This window comes from Neovison vison, chromosome 8 (genome assembly GCF_020171115.1).
Source record: "Neovison vison isolate M4711 chromosome 8, ASM_NN_V1, whole genome shotgun sequence".
In the NCBI taxonomy this organism is placed as follows: domain Eukaryota; kingdom Metazoa; phylum Chordata; class Mammalia; order Carnivora; family Mustelidae; genus Neogale; species Neogale vison.
Genome location: NC_058098.1, coordinates 79,862,336 through 79,876,402, shown reverse-complemented (window position 1 = coordinate 79,876,402; position 14,067 = coordinate 79,862,336).

Genomic DNA, 14,067 nt, shown 5'->3' with positions numbered 1-14,067 from the left:
GTTTCAATAGGCCTTCTACTCAATAGGTAAAAGGTGGAGAAAGAACATATCAATGAAAACAGCTTAAAAGAGCTCAGGGTCTACTGCTCAAAACAAGGCTCTCCAACAGGATTTCCTGGGTACTTTAGAGGTCTTTGTAGCTGAATTTTTTTAAAAAGACAATAGTATTCACACATGAAAAACTCTCCATATCCCACTTTATCCAGTGAACATGAAATTTTTTTTAATGACAGAACTTGTTTGTGATATTTCACCCAGTGAAGGTGAAAGACTCCGCATATAGACACCCCCCCCCCAGCCATTGATTAACTAACTGCTTCTTGGCTTTTCTGTAATCGCTCGCCCTTCCCCTGTTAGACCCCTCCCCCAGTTAATTGTTTAACCACTCCCTTGCCTTTCTGTAACCACTTGGCTTTTAGGGGGTGATACTGGTCTCCTGTTTCAACAGGATACCTTATGCGCATAGTCACATAGGCAAGGGGGTCGCCTAGGTACGTGGGCCTAGTCACGTAGGCAGGATGTTTCTCTGCTGAGTAATAAGGTCCAACTCCCCCTCCTCACTCCCCCTCCCCACCTTTCTCTTCGCGCGCCGGGGTCCTTCAAAGCCAATCTACAAACACCGAGTATGCCTTACATTCAAACCAGCCAATAAGAACCTTGTAACTATGTTTCTGCTTCTGTACGTATGCTTTTGCTTCCCCAAACCCCATAAAAAGGCCCTGAACAAAGGGCTGGCGCGCGAGTCTTCCTAAGACTTGATCGCCCGCAGGTACCTGTGTCAACTCAATAAACCTCGTGCTGTTTGCATCTGATCAGTGGACTCGGCTTGGTTTTTGGGTCCGGGGGTCTCCTCCTGAGAAGGGGTCCATTCCGGGGTGCTTGGAGCCCCCGGGGGATCTTTCAAAGGGTTTAAAGGCTCAAACTCAGTCACACTTTCATGGGGGGAAGGGAGGAGGTAAGCTATTCATGGAACCCCTGCAGTAGATACCTTGATTAAACTTCCTCCAGAGTTCACTTTGCCAGAGAAGCAGAGAGAAAGAAAAAATTAGTATCTAAGACATGAAGTTGTTCAAAGTTTCCATTATGGAAATACTGAATATTAGATGAACCATCTTAGAAGTGAGTGTTCAATGTTATCAACTATAAAGAATTACATATCATTTCCTGGGTTAGAAAGGTGTTTTACATACCTTAGTAATATTGGTTAAAATATCATTTTGGTTTTTTGCAACTGTTGTATATTTATACAGATATTTTATCTAAACATATAAAGCATCCAAAAAAAACCCCAAATGCTATTTTAATCATCATTAAGGTATATGATACACATACAATATTTGTTTTAAGTATGCAGTTTAATGAGTTTTGACAAAAGTGACTCCAATATAACCACCACCTCAATCAGGATATAGAATATTTTTGTCACCTCAGAAAATTTTCCTGTGCCCTCTTGCTGCCAGTGTACCCCCAAGCACCACTTTTTACCGTGCTCCTCCACCACTGGCTTGCTAGCAATCACCAACCTGCTTTGTATCACTATACATTAATTTTTTCCCTTTCATACTGTAAGACCCGCGGATCCCCTTACCCAAGAATTCAACACTGCCACAGGATGCAATCAGCAAGAGGTTCTTTATTGTAGCGCAGGCGCCTGCGGGTGGTCAGCAGCTCCTGCTAGCTGAGCACACCAGGCTGGGGTGGTGCAGGATTTTTATAGACAGTTACAAACAAGTTTTGGATGGGGCAGGGCTGATTGGCTGACAATTTGAACATTTGAAAAAAGGCATACTTGGTGTTTGCGGATTGGCTTTGGAGGACCCGCGCGCGCGAAGAAAAAGGCGGGAAGGGGGAGTTGGACCCCATTACTCAGCAAAGATGCATCCTGCCTACGTGACTATGTGGCCCCCTGCCTCCGTGACTATGTGGCCCCCTGCCTATGCCTCGGCTATTAGCAGAAGGTATCTTGTTCAAACAGGAGACCAGTGTCACGCCTTAAAAGCCAAGCGGTTACAAGAAGGCAAAAGAGCGGTTAAATAATTAACAACTGGGGGAAGGGTGTCTATACGTGGGGTCTTTCAATACAAATGAAATGTTACATTATGGACCCTTTTGCTTCTGGCTTTTGTTAGAATAATATTTTAGTGGATATGCATATGTAAGTTATATCCTGTTATTTTTAATTCCTGACTTGAATACTATTATAGGGATATACCACGATTTGTTTATACATTCGCTAACCCATAGACATCTTATTTATGTATAGGAGTTTCCATAAAGGTAGGTTTTTATTTCTCTTGAGTAAATACCTATGAGCAGAACTACAGTGGCATGTGGTAAATGTATAATTTTAGCCAGTATAGTAGGTATATAGTAATTTTAATTTACATTTTCCTAATTGTAATGATGGTGAACATCTTTTTGTTATTGGCTTACCTATCTATTTTTTGGAAGTACCTATTCAAATGTTTTGGCCAGTTTAAATATAGTAAAATTTACTTGCTCTGTTACAAGTTCAATGAATTTTTAAAAAGATTTTATTTTTTTATTTGAGAGAGAAAGGGAGAGTGAATGAGCTTGGGGGAGGCATACAGGGGAGAAGGAGAGGGAGAAGCAGACTCCCCACTGAGCTGAGCTGGGAGCCTGACAGGGCCATGACCTGAGCTGAAGGCCAGTCCCTTAACCAACTGAGTCACCCAGCTGCCCCAAGTTCAAAGAATTTAGACAAAAGCGTGTGATTATATAACTAATTCCAGAATCAACATCTAAAACAATTATATCACTGTAAAAATATATTCAAGATGAAAATAGTTTATGCATATGAAAATAGCCCTTATGATATCCCTTGGTTGTCTTTTTGAACATTTTTAATTAGGTTGTTTGCTTCCATAATTTTGAGTTATGGAAGATTATATATATATTCTTGGATACTAGTTTTTCAGCTGAAATAAATATTCTAAATGGCAGCCTTTTAATTTCTTTAATAGCGACTTCTAAAGAGCAGAAGTCTAAATTTTGATATTTAATTTAATGGGGTTTTCATCTTTTATGATTTACATACCATTTAAGAATATTTGTCTTGTTAGGGTACGAAGTCGACCACCACTCAATTAGAGAACACTCGATAATGCAAGTCACACAGTGAGGTTTATTTCCAGCTAGCTGGGGTCCAAGTATCTGTCTGGCGCAGTGGGTTTCAACAAGGACCCCGAGTTCTCAGAGCTAAGGGTTTATATAGCATTTTCAAGGCCCTTTTTCAAAGCTACAGCCATCTCTTGCACCACATTTTGATAGTTTAACTTTGTTTAGCTTTTCGCCACCCCGTGTCACCCTGGTGGTTAGGTGAGATTTAGGTTTAGAAGAAATTTAACGTTATTTACATTTCCCTCCACCTCAGCTTTATGGTGTGGAGGGTGACATCAGGCCTCAAGAAACTGAGCCATTTGTCCCTGGAAATTGGGCTATTGAGAAAACAGCTTCTTTGTTGTAAATCACTAGGACAACCAAGGGAGACTCCTGTCTTGCAGGATTGTGATCTCTGCAAGTTAACTGTTTGTTTTTCATCAACATCTGGTCCCTGTGGCACCACTGCCTAACCTCCCTGGTGGTTTATGATTAAGTTGTTTTTTTAGGTTTTAGCTAGTTTCTCTTATCTCAAGTCACCTACGCAGTGTCAGCCTGTTAGGGACGCTCAGTAAAATGGCTCCCCCGCCTTCAGGATGGCCATTCTTATGCTAACCCACTCTTACAGCCTAACCAGATTTTGCAAAATAATATCCCATGTTTTCCAATAAATTTTTTATAGTTTGAACTAAGTGTTTTAAAATATGGTTTAGAGGGTCTTTTGCTTTTTTTGGGGGGGGGGAGCATAGGGTCTGACATGAGATAAAGATATATATATATATATATATATATTTTTTTTTTTTTTTTTTCCCAATGGATCACCAATAGAATTGCCATGTTCTCAGTCACAGAGGGAAAGCTTTCACTATTTTATCATTAAGTAGATACTGGCTATTTTTCCTTGGTAGTTGTCTTTTGTTTTTCTCAGTTTTCTGAGACTTTTTTCATAAATGGGTTTATAATTTTGATAAATATTTTCTCTACATCAATTGAAATTATGATATGACTTTTCTTCTTTATTCTGTTAATGTGGTAAATTAAATTGATTTGGTTTTCTAAGTATCAAAACCTTTCATTACATAGATAAATTCCACTTGGCTAGATTCAATTTGCTACTATTTTGCAAGAGATATTTGAGTCTATATTCATTAGGTAATTTATAATTTTCTTTTCTTACACTTTTCTTGTTTGTTTTTGGTGTCAATATAATGCTGGCCTAATTAAGTTAGAGAATGTTCTCTTTTTTCTGAAAGATTTTTTGGTGGGATTGGTTTATCTCTTCCTTAGATGTTTGGTAGGGTGTTACAGCAAAGTTGTCTGAGTTTGAGATTAGCTTTTTTTTTTTTTTTTCATGATTTCACCTATTTATTTGAGAGAGAGAAAGGGAGAGCATGGGGGGGGCACTTGAGGGAGAAGTAGACTTCCTGCTGAGCAGGGAGCCAGCACTGGAGCTTGATCCCAGATCCTGGGATCTAAACCTGAGCCAAAGACAGATGCTTAACCAACTTAGGCACCCAGGGCCTCCAAGTTTGAGGTTAACTTTATGTCTAGGCTTATTCATTGTGAATATCTTTAATATATTTATAGGCAATTAAGATGTGCATTTATTTTTGAATGAGTCTTAGTAATATAATCTTATAAAAAATGTCTATATTTCATATAAATTGTTAAATCTCAGCAAATTAGACCATATTTATTTAATGAAAATCCTGATATGTTTGCTTTAAGCATGTCATCTTGCTATTGTTTTCCTTGTTTCCCAATATTCTTTACTACTTATATTTTATTTTATTCTTTCTTTTGATTTTTAAAATATCTCTTTTTACTGTGAAATTGTCTCAATATTCTCTAATTACTCTTTTGTCACCTTTATAATTTGCAATGATGTTTCCTCTTTAAACTTGATATAGTCATTTGAATCCTCTCTATTTTATTTTGTTTACCATAAATAAATGTATATAAATATTTTTGAACTTTTCAAAAAAGATGTTACAGTTTCATTGGTTTTCTCTTTTGTCTACTTTCTATTTTAATGATTTTCACTTTTAAGTATATTATTTCATTTCTTCTACTAGCTAAAGTTTTATTTGCTCTTCATTGATTTAGTCTTTTATGATTCTCAATATATTTTGAGTTAAATAAATATCCCTTTAAGCACTGTGTTCATTGTATCTCACACATTTTAGTATCTTGTATTTCAGTGTCATTCTGTTTCAACCTATTTTCTAATATCCCTAGCATTTTCTTCTTTGATGCATGGGCTTTCTTACAAGTGCTTGTCCTATTCCAAATATTCGGGGATTTTCTAGGTGACTTTTTATTATGAATTATAATTATAATTATAATTTAACTCAATTTTAGTCTAACTTTATTGAGATTTGTTTCATGAACTGTTATATAACATATCCTAGTGAATGTTACATGTTCACCTGAAAGAATGTATATTTGTTGTAATTGAGTGTTGTGATCTATAAATATTAACTAAGTCAGTTTGGTTGATAGTGATATTCAGATCTGGTATTCTCCTACTAAATTTGTATATATAAAAAATTGTGTGTATATATATACTATATATATAGTATATATATCATAAATATTTATATATTATATATAAAATTGTATATATTGTATATATTGTGATTTTCAATAACAACTGCAGCTTTATTTATTCTTAAGTTCTGTTAGTTTTGCTCATGTACTTTGATACACAATTATCGAGGGCATGCACATTTACAATTATTAACTTATGAATAATAAATGTTTTAAAATTGTAAAATATTTCTTTCTCCTTAGTAATATTCCTTTCTCTGAGTTCTAGAGTGATATTTATGAAGCCATACCAGATTTATCACGGTCAGTGTTTGTATCATATATTACTTTATAATCTTTTAATTTTAATTCATATATTTTTCTAATTCAAAGGACCATTAGCAGATAGTGGTCTTGCTTTTTTAAGAAAATACAGTCTGATAGGCATTTTTATTTGCAATATTTATACCTTTTTTTAAATGTAATTATCAGTGTATTAGGATTGAAGTCCACTGTCTTGCTATTTATTTTCTATATATTCCATCTATTTCTTGTTCTTTTTTTTTCTTGTCTTCTTTTGAGTATTATTTTTAGTATTCAATTTTGCCTTCAGTATGGGACTATTAGCACTCCTAGTTTTCATTTTAGCAATTTTTTAAATTGAAATATATTTGACATTTAACAATGTATAAATTTAAGATGTACATTTAGTGATTTAGCAGTTCTCATGCTTACAATAAATACTTTTGAATTATCTACATCCTCTAAAGAATATTATTCTGCAATATTCCATGTTTTATTTAGAGGATATTATGGAGGATACTGTGATTAAAATTTTAGCCACATTCTTTTACTACCCTCTTCCTTTTTTTTTTATACGATTGTCATACTTTATTCCTCTATATGTTACAAAACATGTTATATTGTTATTTTTCCTTTAAAGAGTTAACTGTCTTTTAAGGAAATTGAAGAAACAATTATCTTCTGTTTTACGTGCATTTATCAGAACTCTTTATTCCTTGTATAGAACCAGTTTGCATTTACTATTCTTTGCTTCCCATTTGAACTTCTTTTAACGTTTCTTATAGTATGGGTCTGCTGGAGACACATTTTCTTTATTTTACCTTCGAAAGATTTTCAGAAGATTAATGGACCCTTTAGAGAAGGTTTGTTGGGCTTGTGTTGGCATACTTTCTTATCACGTTAAAAGTGTTTTTTCATTGACTTCTGCTTTCTTTATTCCCAACAAGAAGTTTGCAGTCATTCTGTATTTTTCCTTGTTTGTGTCTTTTTTTCCCCCTCTTTCTATTTTCTAAATGTTCTCCTTGTCATGTACTTTTATCTATTTGATTTTTTTTCTTTTCATATTTTGTCATTTTTCTTGGCATAATGTGATGATATTATAATAACAGAATAAAAGTACTCCCTTCATTTTTAAAAATACTCCAACATTATAGCATGACCTTGAATTCCTCAAAGAAAATTGATCTCCATTTACCCTTCTCAGGGGAATTATCTGCTACAATGGCCATTTCAACAAGAGTGAGAGAGCCCAGCCAGAAAATAGCTTTTCATTTTTTGGAAATAAATTCCTTTAACTACTTTGACTCTGGTTAATGACAATCATCAGCTGGATAGCCAGTATTTTTCATTGATTCAAAATTCATTGAACTTTCTTAAAATGCATGGAATTTTTTGGTTGGAAAATAGAATGAATACTATTATTTCAATAAATATGCTTCCAATGGCTCAGAATATTTTAAATCTTCCCTTTGTACAACATGTAATATAGGCAGTATTATTCAAAAGGCCTCACAAAACCACTTTGCTTAAATGACAGTTTCAGTAGTAGTAGCTTGTCACTATATATTGAGTATATCAATGACACCCATATTTCTTATTCAGGGTGCTCCTGATAACTCATGACATACACAGTATGTGTCTACTTTTATTACTTTGGGTTAAATAGGTGGAAAACAGCCTCCTTCACGGTACAGCAGCGAGGAAAAGTTGCACTCTCTATTAATGAATCATTCATTTTTAAGCAGCCCATTGGGTTAGAAAAAATTGGGAGTCAACTGGCTAAAAGTTGCCTATAACCCTAGACTGAGGAGGAATTATATAGTTTGGGAACAGGATCCTATTTCAGAGAGAAGAGAGAAATGCCGTATGCAATACTTTCCTCTTGCTATTGTCGCTTGTAGTGGCTTAAAACAACAGAAATTTACTCTTTTGCAGTTTGGGAGGTCAGAAATCTGAAGTCATTTCCACTGGGATAAAGTCAAGGTATCAGTAGGACAGGTTTCTTCTGGAGGCTCTGAGGAAAAATCTGTTTCCTTCCTTTCTCTACCTTCTGGAGGACTCCTGCATGCTGGGGTCATGACCTCCTCCTCACTCCATACCAATCTCCTGTCCAGTTACCTCCTACACCTCACAATCAAACTCCCTCTTCATTCTTTTATAGACACTTATGGCCCAACCAGATGATCCATGAGAATCTTCACAAGATCCCTAACTTAACTGTATCTGCAAAGTCCCTATTGCCATGTAAGGTAACATTCACAAGTTCCAAGGTTTAAAACCTAGATATCTTTGGAGGCCATGATTCAGCCTACCACAGTAGAGTTCTATCTTTGTCTAAATATGCTAAGATATTTCTCCCATCAAGAAAAACTTCTTTATATACTATGACTTGTGATAATTTAGTAGTTAAAATAAGTATGATCCCCAAACGCTTTTAAATATATGCTATCTATAATTAAAGAGTAGTTAAGTCATGCTTTCAGTAAAACATGATCTTAATTTATCAAAGTGAAATTGACATTTTACTGACATGTCTCTTCTCACCTCTTGATTAAGTAGTTGTCCCACTTTTCTGTGTCATTCCAAATTGAAACCAATTATATTGGATCAAGGGATCCACCTTACTCCAGTAATGGTCTCATCCTAATACAATTAATTGTATCTGCCAGGAACTTATTTCTAAATAAGATCACATTCTGAAGTAATGTGGGTTAGGGCTGTAATATATTAATTTGGGGGGATGCAATTCAACCCGTAACCAACTGTGAGGTGGAAAACCATTGACTTAAATAATTCCTCTCTTTCATAGATGATAGCGTGGAGCCCAGACAGGTTCAGGGTTCTGGCAAAGATCACACAGTGAGTGATAAAGATCTAGCTGCGATAACAATTCCAGACTCCTAATTTCCATTCTAGTGTTCTTCCCATGTTATTTGAACTGATTCTGTTTTGGATAATTAGGGATAGAAATGTAACATTTCTTGGCTGATTTCAGTTGAATGTGTAATCTAGATATGCATGTTTTAAATAAGTAGCAAAGTCTGAGTTTAACATTTTCAGACAAGATTTTCTGCCCAAGAGAGCATTTGTGAGATTGCTTCTTAAACCGCATCTTAGCAGCTCAGCCCTTCACAATTGTAACTCTGAAGAAATTGCCCATCAATTTCATATATGCCCTCATTTGTGCCAAACAACTTCATCATGACAGAGGCAACAACAGTGATTAATTTACATACACTGTACTCAATAAGTCATCAGGGGAGGCTCTTACCCTTCCCTGCATTTACAGTAATTCTGGAATATGCCTACATCACTAATACTTTCCCAGGTGCCATGAAATTTCTATAATAACAATTTAGCAGCTTACATGCATAATCCTGAGAGCTATTCTTCAGAAATCATCAGGAAACTTGGCACAGAATTTAGACAGTTAATGAAGACTTTAAAAAATGTCCATGTGATTTGATATTATTTTGAAACGCCAAGACAGTGGCATCGACATTATTTAGATTCCTTCCAAAGTCACTTTTCTTTCAATGACAACCAGAAAACCAAGACGATTTATTTATGTAGCTCAAAGTTTGAGTGGCTTTGCGATCTACAATGCTCAATGTGAAACTAGTTAATTCTAAACAGAACAATTGGGATTGTGCTGCCTGGAGCTATTAAGTCCTTTCCATAGAAACGACACAGGTCTGAGCAAAGTGAGAAAATTTCAGTTGGTGATGAGACAGTAAAATTATCTCCTGATCCTCACACTGGTTTCCTCCTCACCTCGTATACATTACATATGGAACCAGGAGCATGGATAATACCTTTCATTGCTCAGTACTATTGGGAACCAAGGATGTAGTGGGATTCAGGCTAAAGTGTTTACTTTTTTTCTCTAGAGTAGCCACATTTTTCTTACCAAACTGTGAAATTAGATTTGATTCCTTATCATAAATTAGATACCGGGGAATGTTAAGAAACCTGGTACAACTGCAGAAATCTCCATCATTACAGGTTTAAATGTATGATAACTGCATAGGAATCCATTTACATCAGTCACTGCAGAAATTGTATTAAATATATTTACTTTCAGTTTTTAAGAGATGATAAAATTAAAAACATGGGATGGACTGCTCATTAAAAATGAAATAAAGATACTACTTTTCAAGTCAGAAAAATGAGATTTTTTTAAAAAATTAAGTACAAGTGTTCCCTTAATATCTTTAATATCCTAAAAAGAATTACATATTTAAAACCAAATTTTGAGGGGCGCCTGGGTGGCTTAGTGGGTTAAAGCCTCTGTCTTCGGCTCAGGTCATGATCTCAGGGTCCTGGGATGGAGCCCCGCATCAGGTTCTCTGCTCCGCAGGGAGCCTGCTTCTTCCCCTCTCTCTCTGCCTGCCTCTCTGCCTACTTCTGATCTCTGTCTGTCAAATAAATAAATAAAATCTTTAAAAAAAACCAAACAAACCAAATTTTGATGAATTTTAGTTTTGTTAGTATAGAGAATTGACCTTTTTCACAAAAATGATATGTAAGTAATATTTGATGCTTAGGAGTAATAATATGACAAACTAAAATATATTAATCAGAGAATATAGAAATGCTTACCCTCAAACAATCTCAAGTCAATTAAATATCATAAAAACACGTAACATTAAAAAATAACATCTTACATTTTTAGAATATCTGAGATTAAATTATGAAAATGTAGAAAGACAAATCTTTTTATACCTGAAACTTCATTCTTTTATCATATTTTTTTTTGTCCACAATAAGAATTTTACTCTTTGCTTTCTCCTCTTTTTTTTTTTAACTTTCATAGAATACCAAATAGGTGTGAATTCTAAAATGATAACTATGCTTGCCAATAATTCACATTTACAAAATATGTTGGAGGAGTTCATTTTCCTCTCAAAGTCCTTTAACTGTCTTGCATTCTAGGAAACCTTTTTTCTACTATTGCCTCCAAATGGGAAATAGCCAAGAAACCTGCCAAACTATTTCCTAAGGAAGTTTCTTTGTGTATATAGTTTGTATAAACAAAAGTGTGAATGCTGTAAAAGAAGTAAAATGTTACTGAATAGTATTCTCTAGATATATTCTAAAAGATTTAAAACTGTAAGGGAGGCAAAGTTCACTCAGAATCAGATTCTTACAAATATGTGGAAGCTAAGTTTCTTTCCAAAACTCATGAATTTAAAATTTCCCTTGATGATTTTTGAGAAATGCAAATACTATACGGGAGAAATAGACTAGATTTGTGGAGTGGGAAAACAAGGAATTTACTAAAAGTCTGCTGAGTGTGACCTTGTCTGAGTATAGTCACATAAAAGGAGTTAATTTCCTTCACAACACTATAGTTGTTTTCTTCCTACTAACTTAGGAAGTAATATAATCTGAATCACTTTTTAAAAATTTTTTAAATTTTTCTATTAACATATAATGTATTATTAGACCCAGGGGTACAGGTCTGTGAATCGCCAGGTTTACACACTTCACAGCACTCACCATAGCACATACCCTCCCCAATGTCCATAACCCCACGACCCTCTCCTCAGCAACCCTCAGTTTGTTTTGTGAGATTAAGAGTCTCTTATGGTTTGTCTCTCTCCCGATTCCATCTTGTTTCGTTTGTTCTTTTCCTACCCCCCAAACCCCCCGAAGTTGCATCTTCCAGTCATTTTTTTCTTTTAAATATTTTATTTATTTATTTTTGACAGAGAGAGACACAGTGAGATAGGGAACAGAAGCAAGGCGAGTGGGAGAGGGAGAAGCAGGCCTCCCGCTGAGCAAGGAGCCCGATGTGGGGCTCGATCCCAGGACCCTGGGATCATGACCCAAGCCGAAGGCAGACGCTTAACGATTGAGCCACCCAGGTGCCCCTCTTCCAGTCATTTTTAACCTAGAGATTTGAACTGCCTCATTAATGTCTCCTTAGACATTACAGGGTCAGGATCCTATAATCACCTCTCTCATCCCATCCTTGTTTTTGGCCTGGAGGTGGTAGACTCAATGTCAGTGTAAACCATCATTGCCATAATTATTTTTAGATAAGTAGCATTATAATTCTTCAAAAATATTCAATTTTCCATTGTCAAAATGTGGTTCATTTCTATAAAAACAATCACAAGACACATTTATTTTTTTCATTTCCAATGTATTTTTAGGAAGTCTTACATCTTAGAAAATTTTTATATTTGTTTCTTAGTAAGCCTTAGTTACCTCTTTCAATATTAATATGCAGAGAGGCTTGCTAAAGACAATAATGTTTTATTTGCCTTGCTCCCATTACTTGAAACTCAGACATTCATGTAAATGTTGGTACTAGGCAAGGTGGATGTAGAGTGCAGAAGAGAAGTGATAAGGAAAATAAGAGAAAATGAGATTAAAAAAGAAGAAAATTGTTTCCTTCAACACTGAATGCCCTTGAGGATGTTGGAACTGTTATCAGATTGAGTAGGTGATTTCTTAAACGTCTATTTTTGACTTCATCTTACCTTAAAGAATGAAAAAAGTGAAAGTTTATGTCATTCTATACACTGAGAATTGTCTTTATATGTTAATTGACATTCTTTTGATTGCAAGTACCAAAGCTCATGTGAAATAATTTAAACTTAGTAGGGAAATTCATTTAAAGATATAGAGGATGTCTCACTGAGCCAAAATACAGAGATATAATTGTGCTTTCTCTTACATTTAAGTAATTTTCATTAATTTAACACTGTATCCTGGAGATCACTCCCTATCAGATGATGTGGCTCTTTCAAATTATTTTCACGACTGCGTAATTCTTCATTATGTGATATTAGTCAGAGTACTTGTCCTGAGTCTCCTGGGGATGAGCATTAATACTTTTCTAAAATTTGTTTTTACATGTAATATCATTGCAAGTAACCTTGTGCATATGTCATTTCATAGTATGGAGTATAAACTTAGGATGAGCTTTTAGGAGTAAGAAAGGGTATTGATTGCCCAATTCCCTTCCACAGGTGTAGTCCAAATCTGCACTGTAACAGAATGAATCAGACTCTTGCTTTGCTCATAGTCTTGCTGACAATTTGTTGTGTAGATTTAAATTTTTTGAAAGCTCAAGAGAAATGGTACCTGTGTCTAATTTTATTCTGTGCATTTTACTATGAGCAAAGTTGAATGTGTTTTTACATGTTAATGACTATAAATCTTACTTTGTGAACTGAATCTTCACTATTTTGTGTATCTGGGGATTGGCTTTTTCCACAGAATTATTGATTTGGGGCTGAGTTTCTTTCTTTCTTTTTTTTCTTTTTAAAAATCTCATTATATATTAGGTGAAATAGGCTTTTATCTACTTTTTTATGTTATACTGGCTGGAAGTATTTTTTTCTCTCAGTTTGTTTTGACTTTGCCTATGGCTTTTTTTCTGTATGGAAAAGACTTTGTTTTAACTGTTTAAATTAGCCATCTATTCTTTTATTGCTTCTGGATTTTAACAAAATATTAAAATACCTTCCCTTGCCCAGGTTATAAATTATTGGGTTTTTTGCTTTACATTTTTAAAAATTATATTTGACCATAGTGAGAACACAACCTGAGGTCTACGAGCTCAATAAAATTTAAAATGTATGTTACAGTATTTTTTTACAGCATTTTTAAACAGTATTTTTAACTATAGCCTAAAATTATTATATAGCACATGTGTCTCTAGAGCTTATTCGTCTTGCTTAAATGAAACTGTATGCCATCTTTGATTAGTAACTTTCCATCTACCCCTCCCTCTAGTCCCAGGCAACCAGTCTTCCACTTCTTTGATTCTGTGAATTTGACCATTTAAAATATCTCATATAAGTAGAACCGTGCTTTGCTTTTATGTCTTAGATACATTTGGAAATTACTCTAGGGAATGGTGTCTGATGTGGATTCATTCTTATCTTTGTCCAAATCGTTCCCTGATTTTCCAAACTTTACATATTTTAAAAATTACTAAATTCTTAACTTAGGTGAGATGCCTCCTTTATTGTGTATTAAAATGCCATATAAACATTGATCTGCACTTTGGATTTCTAGTCTATTCCATTTGCTCATCTGTATACGTATGCACTACTATGTTCTTTCAATTATAAAGGATTTATGTTATATTAGTTA